Source organism: Pinus tabuliformis, chromosome X, assembly GCF_031772625.1.
Source record: "Pinus tabuliformis cultivar Carrire ecotype Pingquan chromosome X, CPIR1, whole genome shotgun sequence".
Lineage (NCBI taxonomy): Eukaryota > Viridiplantae > Streptophyta > Pinopsida > Pinales > Pinaceae > Pinus > Pinus tabuliformis.
In genome coordinates, this window is record NC_142308.1 from 643,919,326 (window position 1) to 643,936,913 (window position 17,588).

The window sequence follows — 17,588 nt, forward strand, 5'->3', positions numbered from 1 at the left end:
ATATTTGGGCAACTTACATGGAGCTAATTCCCAACCATACACTCTCATCTATTTGTAATTCTGGTAAAGATACCAGTCTCCTGTTCTAACTTGATCATTGAGGTGCAGGATCCTTTTGATTTCTATACTAATCCCTGGTTCACTCTGACTACTGAGAAATTGTGCAACTGGATGAATGAAACAATTTATGAAGTCTGAAAATATAAACTCAGTTGATTTCTTTCAAATCAATGAGGTCCATTGAGTAACTTCTTGATTCTCTTGCTGATCATCCTACTTCTAAAAAAAAATAGGCAACCTGTCTCCCTACTAAAAAATAAACAGATGAAATAGCACATAGGATTATTTATACACTCCTTTAGTAGTGATGTTCATCAATTGTTCATGCATAGCTTTAGCCAAAAATTGACTATAGTGAAACATGAAGGCATTCTTGTTTTATTTAGAAAAGATTGACAAATAGCCTAGGATAGCTTCATTTACCCATTTGTATGATTGGTAGCCTAACAAGAAATAAATTAGGGAAATGACGTGCTTGGCTCTCTCAGGGAACATAGATGCTGGATAAGGAGGATTATTTTCAGGGAGATCAACATCTTTAGGGAGAAATATCTCAAAAAGTTTAGCTCCTTGAGGGAAGGTCAGCTTGTGATATAGATAAATTAAGGTTGCAATGCAGAAAAAGATAAGAGACTAATTTTCTGGGATCAGAAACATTTTTTTTATGGTTTCTGTAGTGATGGTTATCATAATGTCTCCATTCTGAGCTACTATTGTTCTCTGTAAAGGATTATTCTTGGATTGGCACCAGATAACTAAATTAGGAAAGGAATAAGTCTAAGGAAACATAGACAAAGGTAGATGGTATTCCCATAGGTTTATTTCATCTTCAAAGTCAAATTATGTTTGTTTCAGCGAATTATGCAATTCGAACATGTCGAATTCGCATTCAGTATCTGCAATTTTGAAATATTGGTCGGCTAATGGGATATGGTTGAGGTCTAAGGCATCAAAAACCTTTGGGGCTTCTTGTATTGTAGAGGAATTGGTCGATGGCTTATCCTTCCTCTTTGGAGCCATGATATTAGACTGAAATTGTAAATGGTAGAAATGTTGCAAAGGAAATGTTCAAAGGATGCTTACTATTTGTTGGTTGTGGAGCCTGATTATCTTTTGTATTCAAAGGTATCATCGCATTGGACCCTAGTTCGTAATCGGGCAGCAACGATGCTCATAAAATATTCGCTGCATGGGGGGTCCAGGGGGGGCGGCTGTGACCTTTTGGGAGCCCCCCCCTGGTGAGGGGATCGGGAGCAGCGCCCCCGAAGCTAAGAACCAATGTAAAATTGCCTTGTAAAAGTATAGTAATTTCTAGTCAATCTGGGCCGTTCATTAAGCGAATGATCTGACAGTAGAAGTTATGTTTAATTTAGGATTTTTTGCCCTAGAAGGAAACCCCTTACTATATATGAGGGAAATGTATTGTGTCTATGTAGATCTGTATTCTGAGTGAGGAAGAGAGAGAAGATTGAGAGCGAAAAGGGAATTACAGCAGATCTGTTGTGGTTGTATCTCTTTAGTTTGCTAGATAATATAAAAGAAGGACTGGCTGTTTCTCTGTTGACATAGCCCAAACTGGGTGAACCATGTATATCTATGTCTCTCTTGTTATGTGTTTTCTGTGTTTATATTTCTGCAATATTTTATTTGTTCCATTGCTCTGTAATATATAATTTTCTAACGTTGTTGCAGGTTTAGCTCGACAGAGAATTTGTAGAACAAAACAATAAATAGAAAAGTGAAAGAAAATAGTGCAAGAGTAGTTGAATAAAGGCCAATGTAACAAGGCAAAGGAATATTTAACAGCGGATTAAGGCTACTGTTAGAGAAAGCCGTCGTTGATTTTCTAATTAGAAATCAATGCACCAATGGGAGGCAAGATTAGCAATGGGAGGAAATTAATGGCGGCAACAAATACATGAGAACATATAAGAGATAATGGTGAGGGAATGTGGCGTGGAGAGATTAGGGGAGAATGGAATAGGAGGAGTTACCTTTGGCGCGGTATCAGGAAGCGTAGGAAGTGTGGATGGCAAATTTCAGAGGGGGGGTAGTGGTAAGCGGTATGGAGTGAGGGGGGTGCAAAGACCTAGGGAGGTGACATTTATGCGAGGGGCCCGCACGGGAAAATCCACTTTTCACACCCACTCCTTCCCCCCTCATCGTTATCTCGTTTCATGGCGAGTTGGTGCGAAGAGGCTTCCCCGTCGTTTTTCTGGGCGGGGAGGCATATCACTGTTAGATTTCGCTTATTGTTTATCACTTTCAGACAAAACCTTTATCGCTTGCAGACAAATTATTTTTCTCATATACGACCTCTGAAAAAAAGCATATAAACATGTTTATTTACAAATGAATTAACCACCCTCTTAACAAAGTAATTAAAGGCTAACTAAATATTAATCTACTTTGGGCGTGTTTAGACTAGCAGCCCCTATTTAACTATTTCTCTAATTTGAAACCTAACCTAATGTAACTTAGGCCAATTTTTGTGCATATTAGGCCTTTGTTTATCCTAATCTATCTTGAATTATAATGTTCAACCAATATTATATTGTTTGATTGAACTTATTCTCTAATATAATAAAATAAATTAAATGATCTGATCAAGATTAAACAGTTTGATTCAGATCAGAAGAAAAGATTGTGGCATAAAAACAAGCTACACACAGACTTTTATTTATTACAAGTACAATTTATTTCATAAAGTGGAATTTAAACAAGCACGCTTATACAATTTTTTTATTTTCCTTTTGATGGGTTTCTATTTCATCTCTTTTTTATTTTATATTTCTTCATATTTCCATTTTTTCTTTATTTTTGGATACCCTCTTTTATAAATAAAAGCTAACTTATCAAAAATAAAGCATGTTACAACATCGGCTCCAACGAGGGACAACTTCCTCTTACAGGATGTAGAGAACTTGCATATCCATGTGCCTTCTCCTCGGGCTAATGGGGTATCTGTTGAAACAAATACACACTGCATGTAAAATAAAACTCTCTGGTATAAGGCACTGATGAATAAATGGAAACCTCTCAATACTGAATGTAGTGCTTCAAGTACTTCCCATTGATAGACAACGAGGAATAATCTCCCTCCAAATTATGTAGAATGAAAGTGTTATTTCCCTTTGACCTCAGAAATACTAAAAGGTCCCAACCAAAGGTTGTCAAACTTGCCATGTTTCCCTTTGTCTTCTCTTCCAAAATCCCATCTTAGTACCAAATCACCTTGCCTAAAATATCTTTCCCTAGCTTTCCTATCAAAAAATCTTTTCATTTTACTCTGATAATTCTTAAGCTTGTAATGTACTTTATCTATATCCTTATTCAAATCTATGATATCATTTATTCTTTGAGAGAAGTCATCAGCCTCTTCATTTGACTCTTGCAAAAACTTCAAAACAAGAAAATCTAAATGTGGGAAATAGTGCTTCTTTTCCATAAAAATGATGAAAAGGGGATTTACCTATTGATCATTTGGGTGAAATCCTGTTGGCCCAAAGTGCATTAATGAGATGATTGTCCCAAATCCTTTTATAATCCTCCAATGTTTTCTTTATAAATTTAACCAAAATTTTGTTTGAGGACTCTGCCAATCCATTTCCCTATGCATAGTATGGTGTATAATGATGCAACAAGATCTGATATTTCTAACAAAAATCAATCATCTTAGTACTGATGAATGCTTGTTCATTTTCTATCACTATTTGCTTTGGGAAGCCAAATCTAGAAAATATATATTCTTCAATAAAATTGATAACAACAATATCAATTGCATTTTCAACTGGAATGGCCTCTACCCATTTGGTAAAGTAGTATGTAGCAGTCAATGTCCATCTGTGCTAACTACTTGATGGAGGATGAATTTCACCAATGAAATCCAATCCCCATTGAGTGAATGGTGTAAAGACCGGAACCAATGGAAGAGTTGCTAATTTCTACTTTCCAGGAAACATTTGACATTGTGTATAGCTCCTAACCTTTGCTCCAAACTATGAAAATAGAGTAGGCTAATAAAACCCTGCCCTTAAGATCTTGTATGCTATGGCCCTCCAAGCATAGTGCCCTCCACAAATTCTTACATGAAATTCATCAATGATCCCTTCTTTTTCGTTCTCTATTAGGAAAAGTAAAATCCCGTTAAGAGTATCCTTCCAATATAGTACTTTACAACCTTCAACTTTAGTGTTTTACATTGATTTCTGCTAAATTCAGCTGGACATTCAAATTCTCTAAGAAAGTTCACAATATCAAAGTACCAATCTGATCACAAAATTTTTTCATGAATGTGAATCAAAATTGGCTGATCTAATGTAGGAGGTTCCTGTGGATTCTCTTGTATTGGGATTTCATAAGGTTCTTGTGGATTCTTCTCAGTTGGGCTCTCAGAAGGTTCTTGTGGATTCTCCTGTGTGGGGGTTGTAAAAGGTTCTTGTGTATTCTTCTCAGCTACGGTGTCAAAGACAAAATTTATTCCTAAGATCTTGCAATTGGATTCAAAAAGGAGTTTGGCTAGTGATCCAGGAGGATCTCGTTAGATCAATTACACAGGTTCAGTGTCGTTGTCAGCAATTCAGTCTGGTGTCGTTCAGTTTCGACAGTGTTGTTTATGGGTCGAATTGATCAGGTGATGTCAATGGTTTTCATGGTGTTCAGTGATATGGTTTGAAACCTAGTTGTTGACATGTGGTTCTCGTCTCCCTTCGTAGGATTTGCGTGTCGACAAAGGTTTGTCATCACAAATGTAGGTTTGTGTCGACGATATTTATGTGGGTTTAAATGTCACTTTGCAACAAATGGTTGTAAATTGTATTGATGAAAAGAGTAAACCTAGCCCTAAAATCTATGGTGGAACACATCAAAAAAACCTAAGCCTTAGAACCTAATACATTAAGTTATCAAAAATTCATGTATTAACCCATGTGGTAAAACATGCATTCAAAATCCATAAACCTAAGTCCTAAGAACCTAACCAATCAAATCCATGTATTAAAACATTAAACCTATTGTAAATGACCTAAACCCTAAGTCCTAAACCTATCAAACATGTTACATAACAAACTATGACATAAAACCTAAGTTATAAATAACTCTCGGCCTTTGCAAACATATGTAAAACATTACAAATTAAATAAATAGTCCTAAACTGCCAGATCTAACTGCTCGGGGACCATTGTCCATGTGAATAGATGGAGATGTAGAAGAACCACAGCAGTATTGACCGTAGCGTTACATAACCACAATCAACCATGTGAGCAGCAGAGTTGATAACTGTCGGGGGTTATGTTAACCATCGGGCTTAGAAACCGCACGGGGATAGTAGCCATGTGAATAGGAAAGCCGCTGGTAGTTGTCTGCCAAATGTCTACGCCAGAACCGCCAGAGATAACCACTATGTGGCATCATGCAATTAGACTGCGGTTGGTCACACGTAATAGTCAACATCCTCTGCCTGGTCAGCAAGCCGCCAATGGCTATGCTTTATTACATGGTTTTATTTGGTTTTTTTGTTGCAGTTTTGGTGCAAAACTAATTAAATGACCTTGTAACAAACCAACTAGGTGTTCTCTAGCAGTTAGACCTTAACTCCAAGAACCAAAATCAGAGAAAATGCATTCCTAAACTCGGTGGAGGGAGTTTGGATGCACCTGGTAGGTTATAAAGGCAGTTTTGTTCATGAAGAGGACATTAGAGTGGTTTTGGGTTTGGTATGTAGGTTCTAGAGGTTATAGTCAATTTTGTTTTCAGTGTAACAAGATCATCCAGAGTCGGAATTAGAAACCATGATAGGCCTTCAAAAGATAGTTCAGATAGTTTTCTCATGATGACTAGAAGTTCTTGCATGCACATTCAGTTCGGTCAAAATTCTATGTAATCGACCTGTTTGGTTTCAATCCTAATAAAGTGGTCGCCCATCTTGAAAGCGGACCCGGAGACGTAGTCCATCAGGGACGAACTCCATAATCAATCTTGCTATCTTGTATTGCTGTGTTTTTGCTATTTTAATTTCTGTTTTGCATCTTTCTTATGTTTTATCAACTATTGTAAAGTCTTCTTCTCAGGTAGTTCTCAAGATTTCAGCACTTTCAGTTAACATTCTATTCATTAATGGCATAATCAATTTGAGATTGGAAAGCGACGAGTCATTCATAAGTAGACCATGAAAGGATCTAATGTAGGTGAAAATACTGAAACTAAGATGAGTGATGAATAGTTTCAGCAAGCATTCTTGACTATGAAGCAGATGTTGGGAGAACTCTATGAAGACAAGAAGACGAGAGATGCATGTTCTTCTTCAAAGACATCGAAGAAGGACAAAGGTAAAGGCAAGGCTGATAAACCACCTTCACCTCCATCATCTCCATCATCATCATCATCATCATCTTCTTCTTCTTCTAGTGTAGAATCTGAAACAGAAAAGAAACCTAAGAAGACATCTATTTTGAAACTTGATGTAAAATTTGAGTTACCTATTTATGATGGTGAAATTAATCCTAAAAAGCTAGATAACTGGATTAAGCAGTTAGAAGTGTATTGTCGTGTTCAGAACATTTCTGATGATAAAATGAAAATTCCATTAGCTACACTTAGAATGGGGGGAGCAACTTTAATCTGGTGGGAAATTAAAACTTAGATAGATGTAAAATGAAAAGGAGAAGTCATCTCTTCATGGTCTAAGTTTTTAAAATATCTTAGGAAACAATTCTATCCTTTAGGGTATATGCAGCAAGTTGTTATTGATTGGCAGCATTTTAGGTAAGGTAAAGGGCAAAGTGTTTAGGAGTTTACTCAAGAGTTCAGAAAGAAAGCATTGGTGCTTGGTATTTCATTGGATACACATGAGACTTTATTAAAATACATCGACAATTTACATTCATATTTGCAGCATACATTATTGATGTTTAATCCTGATGATTTTGCTAAAGTGTGTGTTCAGGCCATACATATTAAATCAGGTGGCAGACCATTCAAGTTTTCATCACAATCATTTCAAGAGTTGGAAATCAAATATTCCAATGACAATAAGGGGAAGAACAATTTGAAGAGAAAGAAAGCAGCGATAGCTCAGAAGGAAAGACCTAATTGTTCTCATTGCTAGAGAATTGGTCATGATGAATCTAAGTGTTGTAAACTTCATCCAGAACTTAAGCCCAAAAAGTTCCTTAAGGAGAAGGATGAAAAGAAGGCAATTGCAGTAGTCTAGCAAGATCTAGGTTCAAATTTAGTTGATGAAAGGAGGATAACTATTATGGTTACGACAGGTAAAACTTCTAACACTGGTTCAAGTTCGAACACTATTGCAATTACAATTGATGCCTAAAGCTCCTCTTGCTAATGTCAGAATGAATAATTTCAGTACAAGTTTGGAAGTTAACAATTACAAGGTTGCAGGTTAGTATTGGGGAAAGTTAGTGTTCAATTTCTCTTGTATTGTGTCACCATTTCATGTTTCAAATAGTTTGGAAGCCTCTTTTCAAGTGGAGAGGAAGCCCATTTGTTTTCATATTAAAGCCTTTGCTAAAGCAGTGTCAAAGTATTTAAGGGAAACTTATGCATCAGGCGAAAGTGCTAATCAATGGAAAAATCATTTAATAAATGAAGAAACAATGATTCAAACAAATAAACAACAAATTCAATACTTTCAAAATCAAACTAAGTTGCAACAACTTTCACCTTACAATTTGATGGGTTTATGGCAACAAGTTCAATTAGTAACCAGGAAGTAGGAAAGTATGTCAAGTCAAGTAGTTGGTTTGATGTCAAAAATGTCTTTGATTGTCTCTGTCATTCCACAATATAGATTGTTAATACACGTCAATGGTATTGAGCAATATCCTATAAAGACTGTCTTCAAAGATGATTATGAATCACTAAATCATTGTTCTTCATGGAAAGAAATCAATTTCCATGTTCATAACAGGTTGTTTGACCATCGTCACAAGTTGTACATATTGTAGATGGAAGGAACAGGTCATTGATTCAAAATGTGCCATGGTCAGCATCATTAGGGTCATCACTTGCAGGTGATTGATCAAATGTATTGGTAAATCATTAGGACAAGGTCAAAAGTGAGGGAAATCTACCCTCATTTACTATCTATCTAGTAAACTTTTGTGGTCCAAAAGCTTTCAAGTGGAGAGGATTGATCCAGGAGGATCTCGTCAGATAAGCTACATAGGTTCAGTGTCGTCATCAGCAATTCAGTCCAGTGTCATTTAGTTTTGATAGTGTTGTTTATGGTTCAGGTTGATCAGGTGATGTCAACAGTTTTCATGGTGTTCTGTGATATGGTTTGAAACTTGGTTGTTGACATGTGGTTGTCGTTCGCCTTCGCAAGATTTGGGTGTCGACAAAGGTTTGTCGTAAAAAATGTAGCTTTGTGTCGATGATATTTATGTGGGTTTAAGTGTCACTTTGTGACACATTTTTGTAAACGGTTTATGATGAAAAGACTAAACCTAGCCCTAAAATCTATGGCGGAACACATCAAAAGAACCTAATACATTAAGTTATCAAAAATTCATGTATTAACCAATGTGGTAAAACATGCATTCAAAAGCCATAACCCTAAGTCCTAAGAACATAACCTATCAAATCCATGTATTAAAACATTAAATCTATGCTAAAAGACCTAAACCCTAAGTCCTAAACCTATCGGACATGTTACATAACAAACTATGACATAAAACCTAAGTTGTAAATAACTCTCAACCTTTGAAAATATATGTAAAACATTACAAATTGAATAAATAGTCCTAAACCACCAAATCTAACCGTGCGGGGACCGTTGTCCATGTGAACAGACAAAGATGTAGCAGAACCGTCACAGTATTGATTGCAAAGTTACATAACCAAAGTCAACCATGTGAGCAGCGGAGTTGATAACTGTCGGGGGTTATGTTAACCACCAGGCTTGGAAACCATGCGGGGATAGTAGCCATGTGAACAGGAAAGCCGCCGGTAATTGTCTGCCAGATGTCTACGCCAGAACCGATGGAGATAACCACTAGGTGGAAACCTGTAGTTAGACCGCGGCTGGTCACACGTAAATGTCAACCTCCTCCGCCCGGTCAGTAATCCGTCAATGACTATGCTTTATTATATGGTTTTATTTGGGTTTTTTGTTGTAGTTTTGGTGCAAAACTAATTAATGACCTTGTAACAAACCAACTAGGTGTTGCCTAGTGGTTAGACCTTAACTCCAAGAACCCAAATTAGAGAAAATGCATTCCTAAACTTGCTGGAGGGAGTTCAGATGCAATTGTTAGGTTATAAAGGAAGGTTTGTTCATGAAGAGGACATTAGAGTGGTTTTGCGTTTTGTATGCAGGTTTTGGAGGTTATAGTCGATTTTGTTTTCAGTGTAATAGGAGCATATAGAGTTGGAATTGCAAACCATGACAGGCATTAGAAAGATGGTTCAGAGAGCTTTCTCGTGATAGTGACCAGAAGTGCCTACGTGCACATTCAGTTCGGTAAAATTGTTGTGTAATCGACCTCTTTGGTTTCAATCCTAATAAAGCAGTCACCCATATTGAAAGCGGACCCGGAGACGTATTCCATCAGGGATGAACTCGTAATCAATATTTCTCTCTAGTATCGCTATGTTTTTATTGTTTTCACTTTTTTTTTGCATCTTTCTTATGTTTTATCATCTGTCGTAAAATATTCTTCTCAAGCAGTTCTCATGATTTCAACACTTTCAGTTAACATTCTATTCATTAATGGCATAATCAATTCTACATCAGCTTTAACATATGATCATTTTAGATCAGCTAGGCATTGACCTTTTACCAATTGATAGTCTTGATGATGGGATCATACTCCAACCTTTTAGTTATCCATCTCCCTCTCCTTCCATCCATGTCAGGCTGAGTTAGAACAATTTTGACAACACTATTGGGTATATAGGAAATTATAGAAGAGTGGAGGAGATAGAATCTAAAGGATTTTAGAGCTTGAACTAAAGAATATGCTTGTTTTTCAATGATGTCATACTTTAGCTCAGTGTCTCTCATAACCTTGCCAAAAAATGCAATGGGTTGGTCACCTCCATCTTTTTTGTTTTGCAAAAGAACAATAGCTAAGGTATTTTCAGAAGAAAAATAAAAGACACTAAAAGGTTTAGAGTAATCTAGACTGGCTACTATGGGGACATCTACAATGGCCTTTTTAATCTAATCAAATGTGCACCTAGCAGGAACAATCCATTTGACTTCATGGTTTGTTTTTAGCATATTAGTTATGTCCTTAACTATTTCTGCATAATTAGGGATAAACCTTCTTAAAAAAATAATTTCGCCAAGGAAAGCTTGAACTTCCTTCTTGTTCCTTAGTAATATAAGTGCCTGAATTATTGAAACTCGTTTAGGATCAATGACTATTCCTTCTTTAGAAACGATGTGGCCAAGCATTTTTCCTTCTTGGAGTGAAACAAAGACTTATTTGGATTAAGAGAAATCTCAATTTTTCTGCACCTGTCAAAAACCTTTCTCAAATGCTTCAAATACTTTTCATCAGAATTGGAAAAACCAGTTAAACCATCTAAATAAATAACAACAAATTTTGTAGTCTTACCTACAAATGCTAGGTCCATCGCATGTTGAAATCTAGCTCCAGCATTAGTTAACCCAAAAGGAATCCGGGCATACATGAATGTGTCCCATGGAGTTGTAAATGCAACTTTTTCTCTATCTTGTAGACTAACCATAATCTGATTATATCCGAAAAACCATCTAACATGGAAATTCTTTGGGATCCTGAAACATTCTGAAGTAATTGACCCATCTTAGGAAATGGATAATTATCTTTCAGGGAAGATTTATTCAAATTCCTAAAATCCACACATAATCTAATTTGACCATTCGTTTTCCTCACTCAAACTGTATTGGCTACCCAATATGAATATCTTAATGGAAGTATTATTTTAGCATCGAGTAGCTTCTTTAGTTCTTTTTCAATTATAGGAAGAAGGACATGATTTATTCTCCTTAATTTTTGTTTGAAAGGTTTTGCCTTTGGTTTTAATGGAATTTTGTGTTCAATAAGAGATGTATTATATGTTTGTCATTCATTATAAGACCAGGGAAAAACATATTTTTAGGCTTCAAGGAGGTTTAAATGTTTGTCTTTAGCTTCTATAACAAAGATGCATAAATTTTAACATTTCTGATCTCTTCAGAACTTCCAATGTTATAAATTTCAATATCCTCTTCACGTGAATCAGAAAGTGGATTTTTGGGGACATCATTATGATCAAAGAGATTCTCAAGTGGTATTAACCCTTTTGGAATAAAATTGTTAGAGAGTTGGATAATGCTATGATCAACAATTTTAGAATCAAATTGTGGTGTTTGATTTTCGTTGTCAGTTTCAAGATTATCAAGTGATTATTTCTCAACTTTCATGTTTTAGAATTCATATATGACTTGCAAAAAGGATTTTAGTTTCTCATCATCATCAAAATTTTTCCGGCACTTAAGATTGTGAGGAATAGATGGTCTATAATTGACTTGAATTTGATATTAGACAAGCATTTTATCAGCAATTTTAAATGAACTTGCAGAGAAAGCCAAGGAATTTGCATGCACGTTTTGATCTATAGGAATAGTAGTAATATTGAATTTTGAAAAGAAATTTTCAATTGAATCCAAAATTTCATTCCTATAAGATCTTAATCTGGGGTGCTTATTTTGACATTGATTCCTAACTTGTTTGAGAATAAGTTCAGAATCATTATATACACTTAAGTTTTGTACCTTAAGACTTCTTTCTAACTCCAATCCTAGCAAAAAAGCTTCATACTCTGCTACATTATTAGTTACATCGAATTCAAGTTTGCATGATTGGGTAATGTTTTCCTTATCTGGTGAAATTAATACAATTCTAGCTCTTGTGATCCGGATTTAAATAGGAACACAAAAAATTATAGAGATAACCATAAATATAGAGATACAACAGAAATAATACTTCATTTCATTAATGTAAAATATTGAAATATGCTTACAAACATAAATGGAAATAAACTAGCTCGGGCGATGGTAGCTTATCTCTGAGGAGAGATGTGGTGGCTACATGCCTCTAAACTGTCTTACAATGAGGCTGGAAGGCCTATTTATTGTTGAGAAAAAATGGAAAACCTTAGACATACAAAACCCTAACCCTAGGAGATGAAGCGCCAAACTATGGGCCCCAATTTGGGTAAATTGGTACATCAACTTCTTGGGGTCTTAACTTTGGCATATGATCTTCGTTTGACATGCACACTACCTCGTTAGAAATATCTATCCAAGCAATACAACTTTGGGAAGAGAAATGTTGGTCCATGCACCCATGTTGCTCCTAATTTTCCCAAAAAATATCGTTTAGGGCCTCAAAATGACTCCAGAAGTTCAGGACCCGAAAAACTACCAAGAATAGTAAATTGTGCTACAAATAAGGAAACTGAAAGAAACAATGGTGGGGGTCCAAGTGAAATTGGCGAGTGGCCATCAATATTGACCTAGATCATTCCCCCCCCCCCCCAGGAAGCAATGGTCCCAATTGCATTGAGTTCCTCCATGAGATGAGGAAACTTCTATTGAACTTGGTCCCTAGTGAGCCACTTACCCCAGTGAAGGAGTTGGCCTGCTTTGACAACTCGATACAGTTGTATCTTCTGGTGGCGAGTGTGCTTGATCTACATGTCCATGATCCAATTAGTTGTAGCTTGATCCATGAAATTTGGATTTAACTCTGTTGGTGTGAGTTGTTCTACAATGTCGGATGTGTCTAGTAATGGTGGAAATTATGGCGGAAGGCGATCCACATTGAACACTAGGTGCAGACCGAGGAATGGGGGAATGCTGAACTCAAATGAATTGTCTCCCATAGCCTTGGTAATGGTGTAAGGACCATATCAAAGTGGACTAAGTTTCCGATAGGCTTCGATAAGGGGTTCCTTTTGAAAATGCAACCATACTTTGTCGCCCACTTGAAACTTATGTGGAACCCGATGTTGATCATGTCGCTGCTTGTACTTGGTATTTGATTTCTCTAGAATGTCATGGACCTACTGGCAGATATGTTGGATGTGCTCAATGAAGCTATTTGTCTTATCTGCTTCAGATTGGACATGAGTCGAATCTACCAGAGTAGCTGCAAATGGCATGGCCACATTAATGGGACATAGTGGCTGGAATCCCAAGCCCACCTAAAAAGGGTTGTGGCCAGTCGAGCTATGGAGAGCCCAGTTATAGCTGTGCTAAAAATAGGGGAGGCTCTCATCCCATGTGCATGGATGCTTTGAGTTGTACATGCGCAGAATGTGTATGATCATCCTGTTGACAATGTCTGTCTGGCCATCAGTTTGGGGATGGAAGGCTATGGACTTAGTGAGTTTGGTGTCCATCATCGACTAGAGACTGGACCAAAATGTATTGAGGAACCTACTGTCCTGATCTTAGATGATAGACTATGGGATCCTTAAGTGTACCCACACTCGTTCAAAGAATATTTTAGCAGTGGCTTCTGCTGTGATATTCTTCTTGCAAACCGCTATAATGGCGATCTTTGAGAACATGTCGATGACCACAAAAACATAGTTGTTTCCATGCTTAGTAGAAGGAAGGCCCAATGTGTAATCCATGGAGATGGATTCCCAAGGTTGACTAGGGGTAGGCAGCAGAGTATAGAGTCGTTACTTCTTGATGGTTGGTTTGGCAATGGCATAGGCAGTGCAGGATATGATGTACTTTCCGACATCATGTTGAAGATTCGACCAATATAAATACTTCTGTAGTACTGCCACCATTTTCTCGACCCCGAAACGCCCAACAGCCCAACTATAGTGTGCTTCCCAAATCATCTTGGCACACTCGCTTAAATGAACACAAAGGTGACCCAAGTGGCATAATAGGGCATCCTGGAGGTGAAAATATGGAACATGCTAACCCTCCAAGAGTGTCTAGTATGTGTGGCTGAATTTTGGGTTGCTTTTGTAGAGAAGTCCCCAATCGGAAGTCTCGTGCTCACAAGAGTTGAGCACGGTGGTTAATTCCATGATCGGTGGTCGACTGAGGCAATCTGCAACATTATTGGTGCTGCAGGTTCATGTTGGGATTTTCTCATATCACTTGGCCCTTGGGTCAAGTCACCAAGGGAGAAGTGAAAGAAAAATTATTTCGTTTTGATCTCAACAGAGGACATTCACAGAGTTGAAACATCACCTCTGCTCGACACCAGTGCTCACATTACCAAACTTGAAACAACCATTTGAGATCGAGACAGATCCCTCTGACTATGCTATTAGGATTTTCCTTACTCAACACAGGCAGCCAATGGCATATCATAGTGAGACACTTTCAGACACAGTCTGGAACTATCCCACTTATGATAAAGAGATGTATTCCATTGTGCAAGCTAGCCCACAATGGAAGCATTACATTTTGGGGAAGGAAACGATCATCCACATAGACCACCGACCCCTGCAGTTCATACAGACGCAAGGGAAGTTGCAGAATGATCTCCATCAGAAGTGGTCCACATACTTGCAATAGTTCCATTTGAATATCAAGTATAATAAGGGCGATAGAAGTTGGAAAGACCCAAAAAGCTATGGAGCTCTGTCAGAATGGTTGGAGATGGCTAATACTGAATGACTTGGATCTTGGCTGGATCCACATGCACCCCCTGTTCATCAATAATGTATCCCAGATACTGAACTTGGGTCATGCCAAAATTTTATTTGTCTAAATTGGAACATAACTCGTGTTGTCGTAGTGTTTGGAGAACCTGTCAAATGTGGTGGAGGTGCTCTTCCCAACTCTGGCTGAAGATCAGGATGTCATCCAAGTATACCACTACAAATGAATTGGTGAACGGCTGCAATATATCATCCATTAGCCTCATGAATGTTGCAGGAGCATTTGTCAACCCGAAAGGCATAACCAACCATTCAAAAAGGCCCTCCTTGGCTTTGAAGGAAGTCTTCCACACATCAGAGGGTTCAATTAGTACCTGGTGATATCCTGACTTCAAATCGATCTTGCTGAAATATTTTTCCCCCTTCAGTTGGTCCAGAAGGTCATCAATCTGTGGGATCAGGTAACTATTCAGAATAGTGATCTTGTTCAGTGCCCAATAGTCAATACCGAGTCTCCAAGTCCCATCCTTCTTCTATACCAACACGATCAAGCTCCTAGAGGGTAATGAACTCGGTTGCATGTGACCTTTCTGTAGCAGCGCCCGAATCTGCCTCTTGATTTCATTGTTCTCCAGAATGGAGTGCCGATAGATTGATCCATTGGGCAGCAGTGTGCCTGGGGTTAGATCGATGGAGTGCTTGACCTGATAGTGTAGAGGAACCCCTACGAGGGAGGTGAAGATTTCCTCGTACTCCTCCATGACCTTGTCCATCTATAGTTGTCGTGCGAAGGGGCCTTGTCTGGAGGTCATGGCCACCGTCTTCTTCTTTCATTGAGGGTGTATCATTAGGAAATCAAATTTCCCAGTTTTGGAAATGAGCTTACTCCATTGTTTTGCAATAACCAAAGATATGGTGGTAGGCAGTACTACCTTCGGTATCTTGTACAACTTATTTCGCAAAGTAACAATAATAGCAGAAGGTCTTGACTCATATACAACTTCTCGCTTCCACAAGTACGGTTGGCCTAATAATACATCACAAACTTCAAGGGGAGTAACGTCACATAATACCTCATCAATGAAGGTCTTGATGTTGTATGGAAGGCGACACTACTGGCTCAAGAGAAAATCCTATCCTTGGTGAAGACACCCGATGGTGTATGGTTGTGGATGTGCTGTGGTTGGTAAGCCTAGCCACTTCACAACCTCTACCAAAGTGAGGTTCTTTTGGCTCCTACTGTCGATAATGAACTATAGCGAGGAGCCCTTTACCCACATCTGGGAGTGGAAAAGGCGCTCCTCCTCCTCTGGATCTTCAAGTTCCTCCTTCTCGATCTTCGTGATTGAAACAGTGGTGTTGGGCTTCGCATCAATAATATGATTCACTTTGTCATTCCCCTTATCGGGTTTTGACTCAGAGTCTGAACATGCATCTTATTCCAAACACTTTAGCTCGGCCACTAATGACTGCTTGGCCCGAAACTCACTTGTGTTGTGAGTGGAGCTCTTATGGAACTCACACCACTTTCTCGTGTCCTTCTTCGGGTTCGCAGTGTTGTTCTCTTCTTGTAGCTTTGGCAGGTTGTCCTGGGCCACCTTGCCTTGGATTTGTCCTTTGTTCAATGGTTTTGGGGTGCCTTTCCCTTGCTTCAGATTTGCGAATCCAAAGTCTCGCTTCTTCTGTTTAAACTTCTACTCAATCTTGACAGTGTATCGGTACACTGTGCCAAGCGAGGAGACGTCCAAGAACTCCATCTCATCCTAGATGTACCTATGTAGGCAGTCGTGGTATTTGAGTACCAAATGCAGCTCAAAATCCTTGATACCCAACTTTGTGCGAAGGGTATGAAAAATATTGGTAAATTCTGGCACGTCTTGGTCCCTTCCTTGCCGCAGCATGGTCCACTTTATGTATTTATCCTCATAGCTTTTGAAATTGTTGTACTTCTCCTTGATGACATTTCAGAATGAATTCCAAGTGGGTGCGGCTAAAAAAAGTGAGGCCGTACTTTCATCCTTTTGCTCGCAGTAGGTTTCCCACTAGTCCTTGATGTGGGAGGCGACTTTGAGAAGAGCGAAAGTAATTTTTTCTCGACCAGAAAAATCATGAACATAAAAATACCCTTCTAGCAGATTTAACCATTTATTTATAGCGCCTACATCTATCTAACCCTCAAATATGGGAATGTCAAAGTTAACTTGTACCTTAAAGGGTGTGGCGCTTCCAGAGTAGCTGCGGGAAGTAGATGTGTCGCCCTTGGGTAGCCGCTGAAGGATCTGGGCAAAGTTGTCCATCATCATGTTCCTTTGTCGCTTAGGGCCTCTTCGAGCAGGATTTTGATAGGATCTCCTTACCCCTCATCTTTCTTTTTATCCGCCATGGGAGGCCATTGGGATTTGCGAAGCTGGTCTTACAAAGGTTTGACCAATTCAAGCCCTAACTATTTATATCCCGACCTCGTTGGGGACATGAAAAGAAAAACAGAGCAAGAGCAGATGCTCTAATACCACTGATCCGGATTTAAATAGGAACGCAACAAATTATAGAGATAACCATAAATACATAGATACAATAGAAATAATACTTCATTTCATTAATGTAAAATATTGAAATATGCTTACAAACAGAAATGGAAATAAACTAGCTCGGGTGATCGTAGCTTATCTTTGAGGAGAGATGTGGAAGCAACATGCCTTTGAACTATCTTATAATGTGGCTCAAAGGCCTATTTATTGTTGAGAAACAACGAAAAACCCTAACCCTAGGAGATGAAGCGCCAAACTATGGGCCCCATTTTGGGTAAATTCGTACGTCAACTTCCCAGGGTCGTAACTTTAGCATACGATCTCTGTTTGACATGTACACTACCTCGTTAGAAATATCTATCCGAGGACTAC